Source organism: Nomascus leucogenys, unplaced genomic scaffold, assembly GCF_006542625.1.
Source record: "Nomascus leucogenys isolate Asia unplaced genomic scaffold, Asia_NLE_v1 Super-Scaffold_241, whole genome shotgun sequence".
Lineage (NCBI taxonomy): Eukaryota > Metazoa > Chordata > Mammalia > Primates > Hylobatidae > Nomascus > Nomascus leucogenys.
In genome coordinates this window covers 2,958,499-2,980,293 of record NW_022095767.1, presented here as the reverse complement: position 1 = coordinate 2,980,293, position 21,795 = coordinate 2,958,499, and the positions used below count along the sequence as shown (strand labels likewise).

The window sequence follows — 21,795 nt, the reverse complement described above, 5'->3', positions numbered from 1 at the left end:
ATCTCGCCGTGATCGTGGGGAGGGATAGGCCCTCCCTCCCATTCCCCATCCTCCCAGGCTGATAGATCCTCGGGGAGTCGGGATGCAGGCCTAGGTCGGGTCTCTTTCGGGTCCCCAGCATGGAAACTGCTTATAAACGTTTGATGAATGAATGAATGAATGAATGAGTCCGTGACTCTTTTAACAGAGAAGGGAGGGGTGGAGAATCCCTCAAGCTAGAGAGGAATTCGTAGGGACTGTTACTGACAGCGGGCAAGACTGAGCGAAATGGACTTATTTCCTCCCCAAGATGTAGGGATGGGCCCTGGAGGGGGTGGGGCAGGGAAGGACCTTGTCATAGCAGAGAAGGTGACGTCATAAGTGTGTTTTTATTTATTTATTTTTCAAAGACAGGGTCTCGCTCTGTGTCCCAGTTTGCAGTGCAGTGATGCGAACACAGCTCACTGCAGCCTCGAACTCGTGGACTCCAATGATCCTCCCGCCTCAGCCTCCCCAGTACCTGGGGCTACAGGCGCGTGCACACCATTCCCACCTAATTTTTTTGGTAGAGTCTGGGGTCTTGCTATGTTGCTCAGGCTGGTCGGGAACTCCTGGCGCCAGGTTCTCCCACTTCGGCCTCCCAAAGGGCTGGGATTACAGGCACGAACCACCTCGCCCAGCTAGACGTCCTAAGTTCAGAATGGGGACGGGAGGGCCGGACCCAGGGAGGGGCATGTCAGGACTTCCTAAGGTCTGAGAGCTCAACCTTCTCTGTAGTAGGAGACTCTGTGTGGCCTTGCAAGCAGTGACTGACATCCACGCATGGTCCCGGCCTCTGTCCAGTTCTCTCTGCCTCTCCCTCCTTCTTCCTGTCTATTTTGCATCTGCCAACGTTCTGGAACTGTTAATAAACCTTCGCAGGGTCCAGGCGCGGTGGCTCATGCCTGTAATCCCAGCACTTTGGGAGGCCGAGGCGGGGAGATCACGAGGTCAAGAGATCCAGACCATCCTGGCCAACATGGTGAAACCCCGTCTCTACTAAAAATACAAAAATTAGTTGGGCATGGTGGTGGGTGCCTGTAGTCCCAGCTACTTGGGAGGCTGAGGCAGCAGAATCGCTTGAACCTGGAGGCAGAGGTTAAAATGAGCTGAGATTGCGCCATTCTACTCCAGTCTGGCGACAGAGCGAGACTCCGTCTCAAACAAAACAAAACAAAAAACAACCCTAGGCTGGGCGTGGTGGCTCATGCTGGTGGCCCTGTAATCCTAGCACTTTGGGAGGCTGAGGGGGGTCGATCACCTGAGGTCAGGAGTTCGAGACCAGCCTGGCCAACATGGCGAAACCCTGTCTCTACTAAAAATACAAAAATTAGCCGGGCGTGGTTGTGGGCTCCTGTAATCCCAGCTACTTGGGAGGCTGAGGCAGGAGAACTGCTAGAACCTGGGAGGTGGAGGCTGCAGTGAGCCGAGATTGCTCCATTGCACTCCATCCTGGGTGACAGAGTGAGACTCCATCAAAAACAAAAAACAAAAACAAAAAACCCAAACATATTTCTATTTTAAAAAATATTTTAAATATATTTATTTATTTACTTATTTATTTTATTTTATTTTTTGAGATGACATCATATTCCGTCACCCAGGCTGGAGTGCAGTGGCATGATCTCGGCTCACTGCAACCTCTGCCTCCCAGGTTCAAGCGATTCTCCTGCCTCAGCCTCCCTAGTAGCTGGGATTACAGGCCTGCGCCACCATACCTGGCTAATTTTTTTTTTTTTTTTGAGACAGAGTCTCGCTCTTTCGCCCAGGCTGGAGTGCAGTGGCACGATCTTGGCTCACTGCAAGCTCCACCTCCCAGGTTCATGCCATTCTCCTGCCTCAGCCTCCTGAGTAGCTGGGACTACAGGTGCCCGCCACCGGGCCCAGCTAATGTTTTGTATTTTTAGTAGAGACGGGATTTCACTATGTTAGCCAGGATGGTCTTGATCTCCTGACCTTGTGATCCACGCGCCTCGGCCTCCCAAAGTGCTGGGATTACAGGCGTGAGCCACCGCGCCTGGCCAAATTTTTGTATTTTTAGTAGAGACAGAGTTTCACCATGTTGGCCAGGCTGGTCTCGAACTCCTGACCTCAAGTGATCCACCTGCCTTGGCCTCCCAAAGTGCTGGGATTACAGGAGTGAGTCACTGTGCCCAGCCTTTTTCTTTTTTTTTTTTTTTTTGAGACAGGGTCTCACTTTGTTGCCTAGGCTGGAGTGCAGTGGCACAATCACGCTCACTGCATCATCAACCTCCAGACTCATGTGATCCTCTGTCTTCAGCCTCCTGTGTAGCTGGAACTGTAGTAGGCAAATACCACCATGCCTGGCTAATTTTTAAATTTTTTGTAGAGGCTGGGCACAGTGGCTCACGCCTGTAATCCCAGCACTTTGGGAGGCAGAGGCGGGTGGATCACCTTAGGTCAGGAATTCGAGATGAGCCTGGCCAAGATGATAAAACCCCATCTCTACAAAAAATACAAAAATTAGCTGGGCGTGGTGGCGGTGCCTGTAATCCCAGCTACTCCGGAGGAGAACTGCTTGAACCCAGGAGGCGGAGGTCACAGTGAGCAGTGATCACGCCACTGCTGGAGTGACAGAGCAAGACTCCATCTCAAAAAAAAAAAAAAAAAAATCCCAGCACTTTGGGAGGCCAAGGCGGGCAGATCACGAGGTCAGGAGATCGAGACCATCCTGGCTAACACGGTGAAACCCCGTCTCTACTAAAAATACAAAAACAAAATTAGCCGGGCATGGTGGCGGGCGCCTGTAGTCCCAGCTACTCAGAGAGGCTGAGGCAGGAGAATGGCGTGAACCCGGGAGGCGGAGCTTGCAGTGAGCTGAGATTGCACCACTGCACTCCAGCCTGGGCGACATAGCGAGACTCCATCCCAAAAAGAAAAAAAAAAAAAAGAAGAAAAGAAGGCCTGCTTATGTGCTGGGCGTTTCATAGTCCTCACAAAATCACAAGGTGACTTTGGATTTTCAGAGTCTGTAGCCAAAGTTAATCTCACTGATGTTGTCTTCTAATTCCTGGGTCCTGAGGACCTCACCAGACATGGTTTGTAATGGGATATTAATTAAGCCAGGAGAGCAGGTATGAGGACAGGGCTGGTGGAGTCAAAGGATCAGCAAGGGACAACCCCTGAGCTGGCCACCCCTCGTCCCTCAGTGTGGGGGACTGAGAACCAAAGTCTCGGAGTTTGCTGCCAGATTTTCTTCCCAGGACTGAGCTCTGGGAATAACAGTTTGGTGTGAGCTGGAGCTTCTGAGGAACAGAAAAGTCCTGGGGAGGGAGATGGGGACAGGCAGTGGCTTGCACCTCTAATCCTGGCACTTTGGGAGGCCAAGGCAGGCAGGAGCACTTGAGGCCAGGAGTTTGAGACCAGCCTGGCCAATATGGCAAAACTCTGTCTCTAGTAAAAATACAAAAATCGCCGGGTGCGGTGGCTCACGCCTGTAATCCCAGCACTTTGGGAGGCTGAGGCGGGCGGATCACGAGGTCAGGAGATCGAGACCATCCTGGCTAACACAGTGAAACCCTGTGTCTACTAAAAACACAAAAAAATTAGCCAGGCGTGGTGGTGGGTGCTTGTAGTCCCAGCTACTCGGGAGGCTGAGGCAGGAGAATGGCGTGAACCCGGGAGGTGGAGCTTGCAGTGAGCCGAGACTGCGCCACTGCACTCCAGCCAGGGCAACAGAGTGAGACTTGGTCTCAAAAAAACAAAAACAAAACAAAAATTAGCTAAGTGTGGTGGCGCACGCCTATAATCCCAGCAACTCAGGAGGCTGAAGCTTGAGAATCACTTGAACCCGGGAGGCAGAGGTTGCGGTGAGCAGAGATCATGCCACTGCACTCCTGCCTGGGTGACGGAGCGAGACTCTGCAAGGAAGGAAGGAAGGAAGGAAGGAAGGAAGGAAGGAAGGAAAGAAAAGAAAGAAAAGGACAGAAAAGGAAAGTCCTGGGGTCTCTGGTCCTAGAATACTAGCAGGAATGTGGGAGACAGAATGGTCTGTGGAGGTTCAGGCCAAGATGGGGTCCAGGACCTCCCCAGGAAGAGGTCATGACCAGTTATTTTTCTGGGACCATGCCTAGGAGACACTCAGCAGCTGGTGTCTGGGGAATAAAACTAAGCCTAAGGCAAATGAACAGAACATTTGACCCCCTCTTTGCACTACCATTTTCACACAAAAGATGGTTTTATTCCCAGGACACTTTGATTCCATTTTTATAAGCACAGTGGGAAAAAAATAAATCCAACACATTTCTGTTGGAAAAGACTTTTCCATCAAACACTGCATTAAGCCAGTCAAATTCCTGGATCCCTTTTCTATACAGTGCCATGAAACTGTTTCCAAAGTTTTTTGATTTTTGTTTTTATTTGATAGAAGTCATTTTTATCAGGAACATTTTTCGGGGTATTTCTTACAGTAAACATTTGATGCACAAATCAGGCTGTTTTCATACAGTTTTTATGAACTGTTGATTTTACCATTGTGAAGTTTTCTTAGGATGAGTGTCATTTCTTTGGAATCAAACTTTGCGCTTGGAGGTTTATTAAAAGACTCTTCTGGCAGGGTTTTAGCCAGATTAATAACAAATTTTATGATCAATTTTTTTTTCTGAGTTAAACTTTTTTTGAGATGGAGTTTCATTATTGTTGCCCAGGCTGGAGTGCAATGGCGCATCTTGGCTCACTGCAACTTCTGCCTCCCGGGTTCAAGCGATTCTCCTGTCTCACCCTCTGTAGTAGCTGGGATTACAGGCGCATGCCACCACACTTGGCTAATTTTTGTATTTTTAGTAGAGATGGGGTTTCATCATATTGGTCAGGCTGGTCTTGAACTCCCGACCTCAGGTGATCCACACACCTCGGCCTCCCAAAGTGCTAGGATTAGAGGCGTGAGCCACTGCTCCTGGCCAAATTCTTTTTTTTTCTTTTTGAGATGGAATCTGCTGTGCAGGCTGGAGTGCAGTGTCACGATCTCAGCTCTCTGCAACCTCCTCCTCCTGGGTTCAAGCGACTCTCCTGCCTCAGCCTCCCGGGTAGCTGGGATTACAGGCATGAGCCACTACGCCCGGCCCTGGCTTATTTCACGGGGCACATCGTCTTCAAGGTTCATCCACGTTGTAGCACATGTCAGAATTTCCCTCCTTCTTGTTTTTGTTTTTGTTTTTGAGACGACGTCTCGCTCTGTCACCCATGCTGGGTGCAGTGGCATGATCTCGGCTCACTGAAAGCTCTGCCTCCCTTGTTCACTCCATTCTCCTGCCTCACCCTCCCGAGTAGCTGGACTACAGGCGCCCGCCACCACGCCCAGCTAATTTTTTGTATTTTTAGTAGAGATGGGGTTTCACCGTGTTAGCCAGGATGGTCTCGATCTCCTGACCTTGTGGTCTGCCCGTCTCGGCCTCCCAAAGTGCTGGGATTACAGGCGTGAGCCACGCGCCCGGCCAGAATTTCCCTCCTTCTTATAGCTCAATAATATTCTATCATGTGTATAAACTATGCTTGGTTCATTCATTCATCTGTAGATGGATATGTGCAGTTGTTTCTGCCATTCGTTATTGTGAACGATGCCTCTGTGAACCTGGGCACACACAGATATCTGTTTGCGTTTCTGTTTTGAGTTCTTTTTTTTTGAGACGGAGTCTCGCTCATCGCCCAGGCTGGAGTGCGGTGGCGGTGCAATCTCGGCTCACTGCAAGCTCCACCACCCAGATTCACACCATTCTCCTGCCTCAGCCTCCCGAGTAGCTGGGACTACAGGCGCCCGCCACCACGCCCGGCTAACTTTATGTATTTTTAGTAGAGACAGGGTTTCACCGTGTTAGCCAGGATGGTCTCGATGGCCTGACCTCGTGATCCACCCGCCTCGACCCCCCATAGTGCTGGGATTACAGGCGTGAGCCACTACACCTGGCCTGTTTTCAGTTCTTTTGGGTAGATATCTAAAGTGGAATTGCTGGATCATATGATAATTCTATTTTTAGCTTTTTTTTTTTTTTTGAGACGATGTCTCATTCTTGTCCCCCAGGCTGGAGTGTGATGGCGCAATCTCAGCTCACTGCAACCTCTCCCTCCTGGGTTCAAGCGATTCTCCTGCCTCGGCCCCCTGAGTAGCTGGGATTACAGGCGCCTGCCATCACGCCCGGCTAATTTTTGTATTTTTAGTAGAGACGGAGTTTCACCATGTTGGCCAGGCTGGTCTAGAACTCCTGACCTCAGGCGATCCACTGCCTTGTACTCCCAAAGTGCTGGGATTACAGGTATGAGCCACCGTGCCCGGCCCTATGTTTAGCTTTTTGAGGAACCATCAGCCTGTTTTCTGCAGTAGCCACACCGTTTTACATTCCTACCAGCAGTTAACGGGAGTTCCAGTTTCTTCACATCTTCTCCAATACTTTTTTTTTTTTCAAGGCAGTGTCTCGTTTTGTCACCCAGGCTGGAGTGCAGTGACGTGATCTCCACTTATTGCAACCTCTGCCTCCCGGGTTCAAGTGATTCTCCTGCCTCAGCCTCCCGAGTAGCTGGGACTACAGGCGTGCACCACCACCACGCCCAGCTAATTTTTGTATTTTTAGTAGAGACAGGGTTTCACCATGTTGGCCAGGATGGTCTTGATCTCTTGACCGCGTGATCCACCCTCCTTGGCCTCCCAAAGTGCTGGGTTTACAGGCGTGAGCCACCGTGCCCAGCAAAATTTTTTATTTTTAACAGAGACAGGGTTTCACCATGTTACCTAGGCTGGTCTCAAGCTCCTGGCCTCAGGTGATCTGCCCGCCTCAGCCTCCCAAAGTGCTGGGATTACAGGCAGATTACACCATGCCCGGCCTGACTTTGTTTTTATTTAAGACTGTTTTGCTTTTTTTTTCTTTCTTTTTTGAGACAGAGTTTCGCTCTTGTTGCCCAGGCTGGAGTGCAATGGCACGATCTCAGCTCACTGCAACCTCTCCTCTTGGGTCCTGCCTCAGCCTCCTGAGTAGCTGGGATTACAGGCGCCTGCCACCACGCCCAGCTAATTTTGTATTTTTAGTAGGACGGGGTTTCTCCATGCTGGTCAGGCTAGTCTCGAACTCCTGATCTCAGGTGATCTGCCTACCTCGGCCTCCCAAAGTACTGGAATTACAGGGGTAAGCCTTCGCACTCGGTCCCCATATATAGTCCTTACTATGTTGAAGTAGTCTTCTGAATGTGCACCTGTAGTCTCAGCTACTCAGGAGGCTGAGGTGGGAGGACTGCATGAGCCCAGGAGTTTGAGGCTCTGGCAAGCCATGATCATGCTACTGCACTCCAGCCTGGGTGAGAGTGAGACTCTGTCTAAAAAAAAAAAAAAAAAAGAAAGAAAGGCTAGGCGTGGTGGCTCATGCCTGTAATCCCAGCACTTTGGGAGGCTGAGCTGGGCGGATCATGAGATCAGGAGATCGAGACCATCCTGGCTAACATGGTGAAACCCCATCTCTACTAAAAATACAAAAAATTAGCCATGCGTGGTGGCACACGCCTGTAGTCCAAAGAAAAAAAAGGTCTCCTTTTATTTTGTAATTTTATTTTTAATTATTTTTTGAGACAGAGTCTCACTCTATTTCCCAGGCTGGAGTGTAGTGGCACGATCTTGGCTCACTGCAACCTCCACCTCCCAGGTTCAAGCAATTCTCCTCCCTCAACCTCCCGAGTAGCTTGGATTACAGGCATGTGCAACCACGCCTGGCTAAGTTTTGTATTTTTAGTAGAGACGAGGTTTCACCATTTTGTTCAGGCTGGTCTCGAACTCCTGACATCAAGTGATCCGCCTGCCTCAGCCTCCCAAAGTTTTGAGATTACAGGCGTGAGCCACCGCTCCTGTCCTTTATTTTATTTTTAGAGATGGGGGTCTTATCGTGTTGCCCAGCCTGGTCTGGAACTCCTGGGTTCAGGCAATCGTCCTGCACGCGGCTCCCAAAGTGCTGGGATTATAGGCTTGAGTCACCGCGCCCAGCCCTTGCTACTGTTTTGTTGAGGATTTTTGCATCAATATTCATCAGGGATATTGATCTGTAGGTTTTTTTTTTGTGCCTGTGTGTCTGTATCTGGCTTTGGTAACAGGATAATGCTGGCCTCACAGGATGAGTTTGGAAGTGTTCCTTCTCTTCAATTTTTTGGAAGAGTTTGAGAAGGATTAGTGTTAATTCTTTAAATGTTTGGTAGAATTCACCATCTGGTCGTGGGCTTTTCTTTGTTGGAAGGCTTTCTTTTTTTTTTTTTTTTTCAGATGGAGTTTCACTCTTGTTGCCCAGGCTGGAGTGCAGTGGTGCGATCTTGGCTCTCTGCAGCCTCTGCCTCCGGGGTTCAAGTGATTCTCCTGCCTCAGCCTCAGTGCTGTTTTTGCTGCATCTCATAAGTTTTGGTGTGTTGTCTTTTCTCCCTTTTCCTCCCCTTCCCTCCCCTCCCCCATCCCCCTCCCCCTCCCCCCTCCCCTCCCTCCACCCCCTCCCCTCCCCTTCCTTTCCCTTTTCTGTCTCTTTCTCTTTTTTCTTTCTCTTTTTTCTCTCTTTCTCTGCCTCCCTCTTTCTCTCTTTCCCTCTCTCTTTCCCTCCCTCCCTTCCTTCCTTCCTTCCTTTCTTTTTTTTTTTTTTTTTTTTGAGACAGAGCCTTGCTCTGTTACCCAGCCTGGAGTGCAGTGATGCAATCATGGCTCACTGCAGCCTTGTCCTCCTGGGCTCAAGCAATCCTCTCACTTCAGCCTCCCGAGTAGCTGGGACCATAGGTGTGCACCATCATGCCTCGCTAATTTAAATATATATATTTAAATTATATATATTTAAATTTATATATAAATCCCGGCCACATGGAATATCTTTTTCATCATTTCACTTTCAATCTGTTTGTATCTTTGCATCTAAAGTGAGTCTCTTGTAGACAAGACATAGATCATGTTTAGGCCGGGCATGGTGGCTCATGCCTGTAATCCCGGCACTTTGGGAGGCCGAGGCAGGCGGATCATGAGGTCAGGAGTTTGAGACCACCTTGACCAACATGATGAAACCCCGTCTCTACTAAAAATATAAAAAATTAGCTGGCGTGGTGGTGGGTGCCTGTAATCCCAGGTACTCGGGAGGCTGAGGCAGGAGAATCTCTTGAACCCAGGAGGCAGAGGTTACAGTGAGCCAAGATTGCTCCATTGCACTCCAGCCTGGGCAATAAGAGTGAAACTCCGTCTCGAAAAAAAAAATAAAAAAGACATAGATCATGTTTTAAAGAATTATTCTGCCAATCTAGGCCGCGCACAGTGGCTCATTCCTGTAATCCCAGCACTTTGGGAGGCCGAGGTGGGCGGATCATGAGGTCAAGAGATCGAGACCATCTTGGCCAACCTGGTGAAACCCCGTCTCTACTAAAAATGCAAAAAATTATCCAGGCATGGTGGCAGGCGCCTGTAATCCCAGCTACTTGTGAGGCTGAGGCAGGAGAATTGCTTGAACCCGGGAGGCGGAGGTTGCAGTGAGCTGAGATCACGCCATTGCACTCCAGCCTGGGCAAAAAGAGGGAAACTCCGTCTCCAAAAAAATAAATAAATAAAAAATAAAATTATTCTACCAATCTCTGCTTTTTTTTTTTTTTTTTTTTTGAGACAGAGTCTCACTCTGTTGCCCAGGCTGGAGTTTAGTGGTGCGATCTTGGCTCACTGCAACCTTTGCCTCCTGGGTTCAAGTGATTCTCCTGCCTCAGCCTCTCGAGTAGCTGGGATTACAGGCATGTGCCACCATGCCCAGCTAGTTTTTGTATTTTTAGTAGAGATGGGGTTTCTCCACGTTGGTCAGGTTTGTCTCGAACTCCTGACCTCAGGTCATCCACCTGCCTTGGCCTCCCAAAGTGCTGGGATTACAGGTGTGAGCCAATGTGCCTGGCCTGAAAGACAGTTTTGAAATATATTGAATTCTTGGTTAATTTTTTTTCTTTCAGCAATTTAAGTATGTCATCACACCGTCTTCTGGCCTTCATACTTTTTTTTTCTTTTTCTTTTTTTTGAGACACGGTCTCACTCTGTCACTCAGGCTGGAGTGCAGCAGTGCAATCTCAGCTCACTGCAGCCTCCTTCTCTTGTGTTCAAGTGATTCTCCCCTCTCAGCCTCCTGAGTAGCAGGGCTTACAGGTGCCTGCCACAATGACCGGCTAATTTTTACATTTTCAGTAGAGATGAGGTTTCACCATGTTGGCCAGGCTGGTCTCGAACTCCTGACCTCAAGTGATCCGCCCAACTCAGCCCCCTAAAGTGCTGGGATTATAGGCATGAGCCACCGCGCCCAGCCGTTTCTTTATTGATAGTCTCATTTTATTCATACATTGTTTTCCTGGTTTCGTTTAGATTTTTGTCCATGTTTTCCCTTAGCTCTTTGAGCATATTTAAGGCAATTGTTTTAAAGTCTTTGTCTAGTAAGTCTCAGATCTGGACTTTCTTGGAATAATTCCTGTCAATTTGCAATTTTTTTCCCCTTCGAATGGGCCATAATTTCCTGTTTCTCTCTATACCTTGTGATTTTTCTTGTTAAAAACTGGACATTTAAATATTTGTAATATGATAAATTTGGATGTCAGATTCTCCCACTGTCCCAGGGTTTGCCGGTTTGTTGTTTGTTTTATTGTTAAAAACTGTAGTAGTTTTGGCTTAATGACTTTCCAAAACTATTCTTGCAAAGACTGTATTACTTGTCGCATGTGGTCACTGAAGTCTCTGTTCCTTAGCTTGTGTTCAGCTAGTGTTTTAACAGATTTTCTTGAACACCAGGAGCTAAAAAAGCAAGCAAACCAGCCAAACAAAAAATCTTTCCCTCGCTCAGTCTTTGCAGATTGGCCCTGTGCTGGAGCACTCTTTCAACATTTAACCCGGCTTGCACTGAGCCTAGGGATCAGCTGAGCATAACTTAGGGTCTTCTCAGGTCTTTTCTGAGCATGCATCTTGCCATGGTCATAACCCTGTTTGTAAATCCCCCTATGCATGCAGGTGCTTCTAATTTCCCCAGGAAACTCTCCCCAGCTTATGCTCCTGAGCCTTAGGCCGTCTGTTGTGTGTTTTGATTGTAATCTTTGGAACAGACATCTGTAGTTTGTTAGTTTGGCTTGCAGTGTTTTTGGGCAGTGCCACCACTTTTCCAGCCTGAGTTCCAAGGCAGGAAAAAGAGAGATGAGCACCTTGTCCTTCAGGCAGCTCCTAGACAGCTTAGAGCAGACATACCTATCATCTGCAGATAAAGTCTGCTCTGCTCCCTCTGGAAGGAGTAGAATGAGAGTCTCACGCTGGGAGTGTGGGCTTCCCTCTTCCCTCTACTGCTGTCACACAAGGGAGGGCAGTGGCAAGTGGGGCAAAGGCAAGTCGAAATATCAAAAGCTTTTGATCGTTTTGAAGTTGTCTTTCTTCTTGATTCAGCATTCACTGGACTACCGTAAACCTTTGACTGTTTCCCAGAGTTCTGACAAAGTTGTATCTGACAGTTTCTGCTTGTTTTTTGATGTTTCTGTGGGGAACGCGGGCTTGAAACTGCCTACTTTGTCATTTTGCACTGATCTTGCCACTCTTAACCATCATGTGAACAAGCCAGAGGTAGCCTGAAAGATGAGAGGCACATGGCTCAGTCACCCGCATGGCCTAAACTGTCAGCCGACCAACCTCCAGCTGTGAGTGAGGTTATCTGTTCCAGTTTCCTTTCTTCTTTTCTTTTCTTTTTCTTTTTCTTCTTTTTTTCTTTTCTTTTTTTTTTTTTTTTTTGAGATGCAGCTTCTCTCTCATTGCCCAGGCTAGAGTGCAATGGTGTGGTCTTGGCTCAATGCCATCTCTGCCTCCTGGCTTCAAGCAATTCTCCTGCCTCAGCCTCCCAAGTAGCTGGGATTACAGGCTCACACCACCACGCCTGGCTAATTTTTTGTATTTTTTTTAGTAGAGACGGGGTTTCACCATGTTGGCCAGGCTGGTCTTGAACTCCTGACCTCAGGTGATCCACCTGTCTCTGCCAAAGTGCTGGGATTACAGTCATGACCCATTGCACCCTGCCCTGTTCCAGGTTTCTATTGCTGTGTAAGAAACCATCGGATAACTTAGTGGCATAAAACAGCAATCATTTTTAATATGCTCATGGTTTTTGTGGGTCTGAAGCATGGATAGGGCATAGTGGGGATGGTTTGTCTCTGATCCATGACATCTAGGACTTAAGGTGGGGAGACTTGAAGAGTGGGGGAGTGCCTACAGTGGCTGGGAGCTGGTATCTGGTGGCTGGGATTATCTGGAAGCTTCTTCATTCACATGTCTGGTTCCTGGGCTGGGATGACTCAAATGATTGAAGTCTCTTGGGGGATCGATCTCTTTCTCTCTCTCTCTCCCTCTCCCCCTGTAGCTTCAGGGACTCTCCATATAACAACTCCTCCACATAACATCTCCATCACTGCGGTCTCAGGGTAGTTGAACTTTTTACATGTTGTCTCAAGGCTCTGGAAGTGAATCTTCCTGCAAACAAGACAGAAGCTTGCATGATGTTTTATGATCTAGCCTTGGAGGTTATAGAATATCACTTCTGCTCTACTCTATTGGTTGAAGCAATCCAAGCCTGCTCAGATTCAAGGGGAGGGGATAGTGAGTTTGCCTCCCAAGAAGAGCTTTGTCAAAGTATTTTCAGCTACATTTTCAAGTTGCCAAAGCATTCAAGAGTAGCCAGATTTAGCCAATCCATCAGCTGACCACAGATGCATAAATGAGCCCAGCTATACCCAGCAGAACTTTCCAGCTGAATCTGACCCAAATTGGTGAGCCACACAATCATGTACCAAATAAATTATTAGCCCAAGCCATTAATTTTGGGAGCATTTTGTTATGCAGCAATAACTAACTGATACATCCTTGTAGTTGTATGCCTACAAGCATACTCACTAAGCCTAATATTGGCTGACCACATCCACGGCCCCTACACAGTGATGCAAGCCAGAAGATTTATCCAGTGACTCTTCTATGTCTGTGTTCACCCCACAATTTATCACCCCTGGTTTTACCTGTCATGACAATTACACCCATCCACTGCTCCTTGACTGTTCTGTGAATAGAATTCCTGAATGTAATAAAAAATCGTTGAATTGAAGCAATCTCTAGCTATTCCACTTTAAGACCACATAGCTTACCCCATTGAATCTTTCATTTTACCAATATTAATTGATCACCTACTATATGCCATTCTCTTTTTTTTGGTTTGTTTTTTGAGACAGAGTCTCACTCTGTCACCCAGGCTGGAGTGTAATGGCATGATCTCAGCTCATTGCAACCTCTGCCTCCTAGGTTCAAGTGATTCTTGTGTCTCAGCCTCCGGAGTAGCTGGGATTACAGGTGCACACCACCATGTCTGGCTAATTTTTGTATTTTTAATAGAGACAGGGTTTCACCATGTTACCCAGGCTGGTCTTGAACTCCTGATCTCAGGTGATCCACCTGCCTCAGCCTCCCAAAGTGCTGGGATTACAGGTGTGAGCCACCATGCCCAGCCTCCATTCACTCATTAAAACACTGGAGAAGTGATGGTTAACGTGAACCAAAGTGTTCCTGCTCTAATAGAACTTATATATTTATATTCTGGTGGGGTGTAGTAAGTAGCTTCTGAAATGGTCCCCACCTCCAAGTATTCATGGCCTTCTGTGATCCTCTACTGTTGATTATCTTGCTTCTAACCAATAGAATACTTCATCATTGAGAAACTGTCACTTCTGAGATTATATTCCAAAATATTCTGACTTCTATCTTGCTAGCAGACTTTTCCCCTTGATGGCTTTGATGAAGCAAGTTGCTATGTTGGAGAAACCCATGTGGCAATAAGCTGAGGGTGTCCTCTGGCCAACAGCCAGCTAGGAACTGAGATAATTTGCCCAACAGCACAAAAGGAACGGATTCTGCCAACAGCCACAAGAGTGAGCTAGGAAGTGAATCCTTCCCCAGTTGAGCCTTCAGATGAAACTTTAATCCTGGCCATCTCCTTGATTGCAGTCTTATGAGAGACCCTAGGCAAAGGATCCAGGCAAGTCATGCCCAGATTCCTGACCCATAAAAACTATAAAATAATAAATGTATGTTGTTTAAGCTGGGCCATTTGTGGCAATTTGTTTGTGGCAATCAATAACTATTAGGTGTGGGGTGGGGGGAGGCAGAGTTGGAACAAACATAGTAATAATTTGGAAATTAATCACAGAGTGATACAAACCATCTGAAATAGGAAACCTGAACAGACTAGATATTGTAGGATCCCATCTGTGGTCAGCTTGTGGGCTGGCTAGATCTGGCAACTTTGTGGATGCTTTGGCAATTTGAAAACAGCTGAAAAGAAGGTAATTAGAGATCTAGTAAGAAGAAAGGCACCAGGCCCAGTTAGTTTTATGGGCTCACCCTGGTTGTCTCCATACCCTACCTTGTGGCCATTTAGTTTCTTTCTTTTTTCATTTTTTTTGAGACAGGGCCTCATTGTGTCACACAGGCTGAGGTACAGTGGCACAATCTTAGCTTGCTGCAACCTCCACCTCCCAGGCTCAAGCCATCCTTCCACCTCAGCGTCCTGAGTAGCTGGAACTGCAGGCATGCACCACCATTCCTAGCTAATTTTTGTATTTTTAGTAGAGATGAGGTTTCACCATGCTCCTCAGGCTGGTCTCAAACTCCTAAACTCAAGAGATCCACCTGCCTTGGCCTCCCAAAGTGCTGGGATTACAGGCGTGAGCCGCTGCACCCAACCATGGCCATTTAGTTTCTACAACCAGTTTGGACTTTCACTCTTGGCTGATTGGAACTTGGTTGGTTTCTCACTTAGTTCCTGCCTTGGCTCCTTCCTCTGACTTTGCTACCCAGTGTAGCCTCACTGGCTCCAGCTCTGGAGAAACTTGAAAGACAGTCCAGCTGTGACTGTCTTTCCTTCTTGCCTTCCCAGCAGCAGGAGTGAATTTGGATAGTAAAGACTTGTAAATGACAGGCACATTTTGAGGTCAGGCAGAAGAGGAGCCCATGAAGGAGATGGAGGAGGAGCAGTCAGGCAGACAGGAGGAGAACCAGGAGGTGAGGCCATCAGGGAAGTCTTGGGAGAGAGGAGTTTCAAGGAGGAGGGAGGGAGGGGCCACCCCATTAATGAGTGGAAACAAGATAGAAACAAGTCTTGTTGGCTTTCACAAAGGAACAGTAGTTACTCTCCTTGGTCATTTCAGGAAAGTGGTGGCAGGTGGGGCAGCCATCAGAGGGTTAGAGGGAGCAGGTGAAGGCAGAAGTGACAACTCTTTTTCTTTCTTTTCTTTCTTTCTTTCTTTCTTTCTTTCTTTCTTTCTTTCTTTCTTTCTTTCTTTCGAGTAATGATGTGATTTTTTTAAACTTTAAGTTCAGGGGTATATGTGCAGGATGTGCAGATTTGTTACACAGGTGAACATATGTCATGTACAGATTATTAGTTACTTTTCTTGATCCTCTCCCTCCTCCCACTCTCCACCCTACAATAGGCCCCAGTGTGTGTAGTTCCCCATTATGTGTCCCTGTGTTCTCATCATTTAACTCTCACTTATAAGTGAGAACATGCGGTATTTGGTTTTCTGTTCCTGCGTCAGTTTGCTAAGGATAATGGCCTCCAGCTTTATCCATGTCCCTGCAAAGGACATGATCTTGTTCTTTTTTATGGCTGCATAGTACTCCATTGTATATATGTACCACATTTTCTTTATCCAGTCTGTCATTGATGAGTTGATTCCATGTCTTTGCTAGACAGCCCTTTTTCTTTTATTTCTTTCCTTTTGTAGAGACCAAGGTCTCACTTTATCACCCAGGCTGGATTGCAGTGGTGTGATCATAGCTCACTGCAGCCTCAAACTCTTGGGTTCAAGTGATCCTCCCACTTCAGCCTCCCAAGTAGCTGGGACTACAGCCACCACTCCCAGCGTTGTATATGGGTTCAGAAGATGGAGGAAGTGTGTGAGCCCAAAGGGCCAGGCAACCCTGGTGAGGCTGCCCCACCCCTTCTGTGGGATGTTGACAGTGAAACAGAAAAGCACCTTGCTGAGGGCTACCGCCACTCCATAAAAAAACTTGCACCCACCCTCCAATTGGATCACCCAATTGGATCACACGTGATCCAATTTTCCAGTACACTAAGGCAAGAACCCCAGGAGAGAGAAAGTCGTCTGTCCTTGCAATAAGGCAGAGCGTCTAACTGAGCTGATGAACATCAGCCACCTGCGGACGGCAAAACTGAAAGAACATGCTGTAACACATGCCCACAGGGGCCTCATGAGCTGTAAGCATTCACCCCTAGATGCTGCCTTGGGGTTGGAGTCCCACAACCTGCCCATCTGCACGCTCCCCCTGGAGGTTTGAGCAGCGGGGCACGGAAGAAGTGAGCCACACCCCCCGTCACACGCCCTGCAAGGGTGACAAGGGAACCTTTTCTGTTTCACTACCAACATCCCACGGAAGGGGTGGGGCAGCCTCACCAGGGTTGCCTGGCCCCTTGGGCTCACACACTTCCTCCATCTTCTCCTCTCTACTCCCTTCTCTCTCCATCCCCTCTCTGGACTGTGGGTTTTTATAACCCCATGCATTGCAGCCCCTCCTCAGAATCACATCTCTCCAAGCCAGGAAGAATAAGGAACAGGATGGGGACACACCCTTCCTGAAAATTGGGGTGAGAGATGAAGCACCTGACACAGAGGAGAGTCATTTAAAGGGTGGGCAGAAACTATCCAGTAAACTCCAGTGCCAAAAGACTCTATCTGAACCCATATACGACACTGATACCTTGAGCCTCACTTTTTGGGAGTCTCAATTTCCTCAGCTGTGAAATGAGACAACTACACTGCCTCACACTGTTATTGTGAGTTTTATTTATTTTTTATTATTTATTTATTTATTTATTGAGACAGAGTCTTGCTCTGTCGCCCAGGCTGGAGTGCAGTGGTGCGATCTCAGCTCACGGCAACATCTGCCTCCTGGGTTCAAGCGATTCTCCTGCCTCAGCCTCCAGAGTAGCTGGGATTAAAGGCATGCACCACCATGCCTGGCTAATCTTTGTATTTTTAGTAGAGACGGGGTCTCACCGTGTTAGCCAGGATGACCTTGAACTCCTGATCTCAGGTGGGTCCACCTGTTTCAGCCTCCCAAAGTGCTGGGATTACAGGTGTGAGCTACCATGCCTGGCCATGTTACTATGAGTTTTAATACAGTGCCCTAGTAATAGGTATAAATTGCCTATTTGAATGATGGATACTCAGTAATTACAGCACTTAAGATTTTTCAGGCTGGGCCTGGTGGCTCATGCCTGTAATCCCAGCACTTTGGGAGGCTGAGGTGGGCAGACCACTTGAAGTCAGCAGTTTGAGACCAGACTGGCCAAAATGGTGAAACCCTGTCTCTACTAAAAAATACAAGAACTAGGACTGGGAAAGCTGAGACACCACCGGGCTGCAAGTGCTGCAGCCCCGGGAACGAGTATGTTCGAGTAAAAGGAGACCATGTGATTGGCATAGTGACAGCTAAATCTGGAGATAGATTCAGAGCTGATGTTTGAGGGAGTGAGCCAGCTTCTTTGTTTTACTTGGCATTTGAAGGTGCAACTAAAAGAAACAGACCATATGTGCAGGTTGGAGATCTCGTCTGTGGCCACTTTGTGGTTGCTAATAAAGACATGGAACTAGAGATGGTGTGTATTGACAGCTGAGGATGAGCCAATGGAATGGGTATCGTTGGACAGGATGGTCTGCTTTTTTTTTTTTTTGAGACGAAGTGTCGCTCTTGTTGCCTAGACTGGAGTGCGATGGTGTGATCTCGGCTCACTGCAACCTCCGCCTCCCAGATTCAAGCAATTATCTTGCCTCAGCCTCCTGAGTAACCGGGATTACAGGCATGCACACCACACCCAGCTAATTTTGTATTTTTAGTAGAGACGGGGTTTCTCCATGTTGGTCAGGCTGGTCTCGAACTCTCGACCTCAGGTGATCTGCCTGCCCCTGCCTCCCAAAGTGCTGGGATTACAGGCGTGAGCCACCGTGCCTGGCCCTGATGGTCTGCTTTTTAAAGTGACTTTGGGCTTAATTAGAAAGCTATTAGATCCAGGTTGTGGAATCACACAGGAAGTGGGATAACTCTATTCCCTGGAGATAGTATTTGGAATGAATGGAAGAATATGGGTCAAAACAAAAACCATCCATCAAACTTTAATTTTGGCAAACATTTTAGAAGCTTGTGAACACATGATGTCAGATCAAAGACAACAAATCTTCTCCAGACTGGCAGAAAGTTGATATAGGTGGACTGTTTTTTTTTGAGACAGAGTTTTGCTCTTGTCGCCCAGGCTGAAGTGCGATGGTTTGATCTCGGCTCACTGCAACCTCTGCCTCCTGGTTCAAGCAATTCTCCTGCCTCTGCCTCCTGACTGGCTGGGATTACAGGCGAGTGCCACCATGCCTGGCTAAATTTTGCATTTTTAGTAGAGACGGGGTTTCACCATGTTGGCCAGGCTGGTCTTGAACTCCTGACCTCAGGTGATCCACCTGCCTTGGCCTCCCAAAGTGTTGGGATTACAGGCATGAGCCACTGAGCCCGGCCTAGGTGGACTTTTTTTTTTTTTTGAGACAGTCACCGTCTGTCACCAGGCTGGAGTGCAGTGGCGTGATCTCGGCTCACTACAACCTCCACTTCCTGGGTTCAAGTGATTCTTCTGCCTCAGCCTCCCGATTAGCTGGGGCTACAGGCACATGCTACCACGCCCAGCTAATTTTTGTATTTTTAGTAGAGACGGGGTTTCACCATGTTGGCCAGGATGGTCTTAATCTCTTGACCTCCTGATCTGCCTGCCTTGGCCTCCCAAAGTGCTGGGGTTACAGGTGTGAGCCACCGCACCTGGCCCTAGGTGGACTTTTTTAATGGGTCAGTTGAGCCAAGAAACTGTGGGTTTCCTGGGGAAAACTTTTTTCAGATGAACCTTTCCCCATTTAAATACTCAGAAGACAAGGTATGAATGTACATATTATCTTATTACAGTCCTAAATAAAATATTTTTATAGGTAAGTTACTGGTTTTCACCATGCTTTTGTGGGAGAGAAAATCATGCAAAATCATGATTTTTTTTTTGTTCTGTACAACAAAGTTTGCTAAAACATTAAAAAAATAAAAAATACAAAAACTAGCTGGGCATGGTGATGCACATCTGTATTCCTAGCTACTGGGGAGGCTGAGGCAGGAGAATTGGTTGAACCCAGGAGTCAGAGGTTGCAGTGAGCAACCAGCCTGGGTGATAGAGTGAGTGAGACTCCGTCTCAAAAAAAGATTTATCAGACATTGCTCTACATGCTCTACATAACATAGCTAGTTTAATCCTGAGAGGAGAAGAGTGGTCAGGAGCAGGCCTGAAGCTCACAGCTGGCTTTGGTGTTGCTAGGTGCTGCCCTGGACTTCCTAGGTGGCCACAGTGTTCTAGGAGCTGGTCTGATCCTCCAGCTGATCATGGCATTGCTAGAACTTTACCCAGCACTTCCACCTAGGTTATGATGTTGTCCTCTCGAATATAAACAATTTCACAGAACATCAACATCAAGCAAAAATGTTTGTAACTATAAATGTGTACAAAGCAAGACAAAAGCAAGATCATTCTGTAAGCATGTCTGAACATAGACAAAATGTGAGTACTGTCCAAACCACACATAACCAAACATTCCTATATTTTGGCTAATTGGAACAACCTTTCTCTCTTAGTCTGTTGGGGCTGCTCTAATAGAACATCATAGGCTGGGTGGATTATAAACAGTAGAAATTTATTGCTCACACTTCTGGAGGCTAGAAAAAGCAAGTCTCGAAAAAAGATTTATCAGACATTGTTCCACATGCTCTACATAACATAGCTAGTTTAATCCTGAGAGGAGAAGAGTGGTCAAGAGCAGATCTGAAGCTCACAGCTGGCTTTGGTGTTGCTAGGAGCTGCCCTGGCCTTGCTAGGTGACCATGGTGTTCTAGGAGCTGGTCTGGTCCTCCAGCTGATCATGGCATTGCTAGAACTTTGCCCAGCACTTCCAGCTATCAAGGTGCTGGTACGTTTGGTGGCTGGCGAGAGCCTGCTTCCTGATTCATAGATGGTGTCTTCTTGCTGTGTTCTCACATGGTGGAAAGGGTGAAGGAAGCTTTCTAGGGTTTCTTTTATAAGGGCACTAATGAAGGCTCTGACCTCATGACCTAATTACTAACCCCAAATTACCACCTCCTAATAACATCATCTTAGGGGTTAGGATTTCAACATACGAATTTCAGAGGTAATTAAAACACTCAGCTCATAGCACTCTCTTTTACCAATCATGGCTTTAGCCTCAGTCTAGTCTTTACTCCTTGTATATAAGATTTATTAGTTCTTCGGTGGCTCACGTGTGTAATCCCAGCATTTCAGAAGGCCGAGGCAGGTGGATCACTTAAGGTCAGGAGTTTGAGACCAGCCTGGCCAACATGGTGAAATCCTGTCTCTACAAAAATACAAAAAATTACCTGGCCGTGGTGGCAGGCCCCTATAATCCCAGCTACTTGGGGGGCGGAGGTTGCAATGAGCTGAGATTGCCTCACTGAACTCCATCCTCGGCAACAGAGCAAGACTCTGTCTCAAAAAAAAAAAACTAAATTAAATGACTTATTAGAATGCCTAGTCATAAGATTACCCCCTATTCCTGATAGCATCCAACCTAGAATCCTCCCCTAAAGAATTTAACACAAGCCCCAGTCATATAATAAGTCCTTTATTACACTCTCCTATTGAGATACCCCATGGTTATGAAACTAGTCCCATTGTCCCATGGAACTTATATTAATGGTTTCTTTCAATAAACATAGAATTGACTTGAGAAAGTTACATTTGTCTTATCTGAGTTCCTTTTCCAGGAAACCAACCATCAGGCCTCCCAGATAGTATCAAGGAGCTGAAACTTAGCAGATCACACCTGGACAATGAGATGTCAGACCCTCACCCATCATGATTGCCTAATTGACCATCTGCTTCCTGTTGACCAACTTCTCTTCCTTACCCCTACCTAACTGTTGTTTTCTCACACATTGTTACATTTCTTCCCTGCTATATAAACCCCTAATTTTTAATTAATTAATTAATTAATTAATTTATTTATTTTTGAGACAGAGTTTCACTCTTGTTGCCCAGGCTGGGGTGCAATGGCACGATATCAGCTCATCGCAACCTCTGCCTCCCGGGTTCAAGTGATTCTCCTGCCTCAGCCTCCTGAGTAGCTGGGATCACAGGCATGTGCCACAACGCCCAGCTAGTTTTGTATTTTTAGTAGAGACGAGGTTTCTCTATGTTGGTCAGGCTGGTCTCCAACTCCCTACCTCAGGTGATCTACCTGCCTCAGCCTCCCAAAGTGCTGGGATAACAGGCGTGAGTTACCGTGCCCAGCCTAAACCCCTAATTTTAATCAGTCAGGGAGATGGATCTGAGACTGATCTCCCATCTCCTCGGTTGCAGCACCTAATTAAAGCCTTCTTCATGGGCAATACTAGTGTCTCAGTGATTGGCTTTCTGTGTGGCAAGCAGCGACTGAACTGGTGTTTCAGTAACAGCTACCTGTGGTGTGTATTCTCCTTTGCTGTGACAAGTAACACATTGAAATTTGTTCAACTGGCTGGGCATGGTGGCTTATGCCTGTAATTCCAGCACTTTGGGAGGCCAAGGCAGGCAGATCACTTGAGGTCAGGAGTTCAAGACTAGCCTGGCCACCATGGCAAAACCCCGTTTTTACTAAAAATACAAAAACTAGCCAGGC

The 21,795-nt window shown here is 47.2% G+C and overlaps 1 pseudogene; it reads left to right on the top strand.

The window, feature by feature from the left end:
• Positions 1–297: 297 nt before the first annotated feature.
• LOC100585483 lies at positions 298–18,288 on the top strand (annotated as a pseudogene).
• The last annotated feature ends 3,507 nt before the right edge of the window (positions 18,289–21,795 follow it).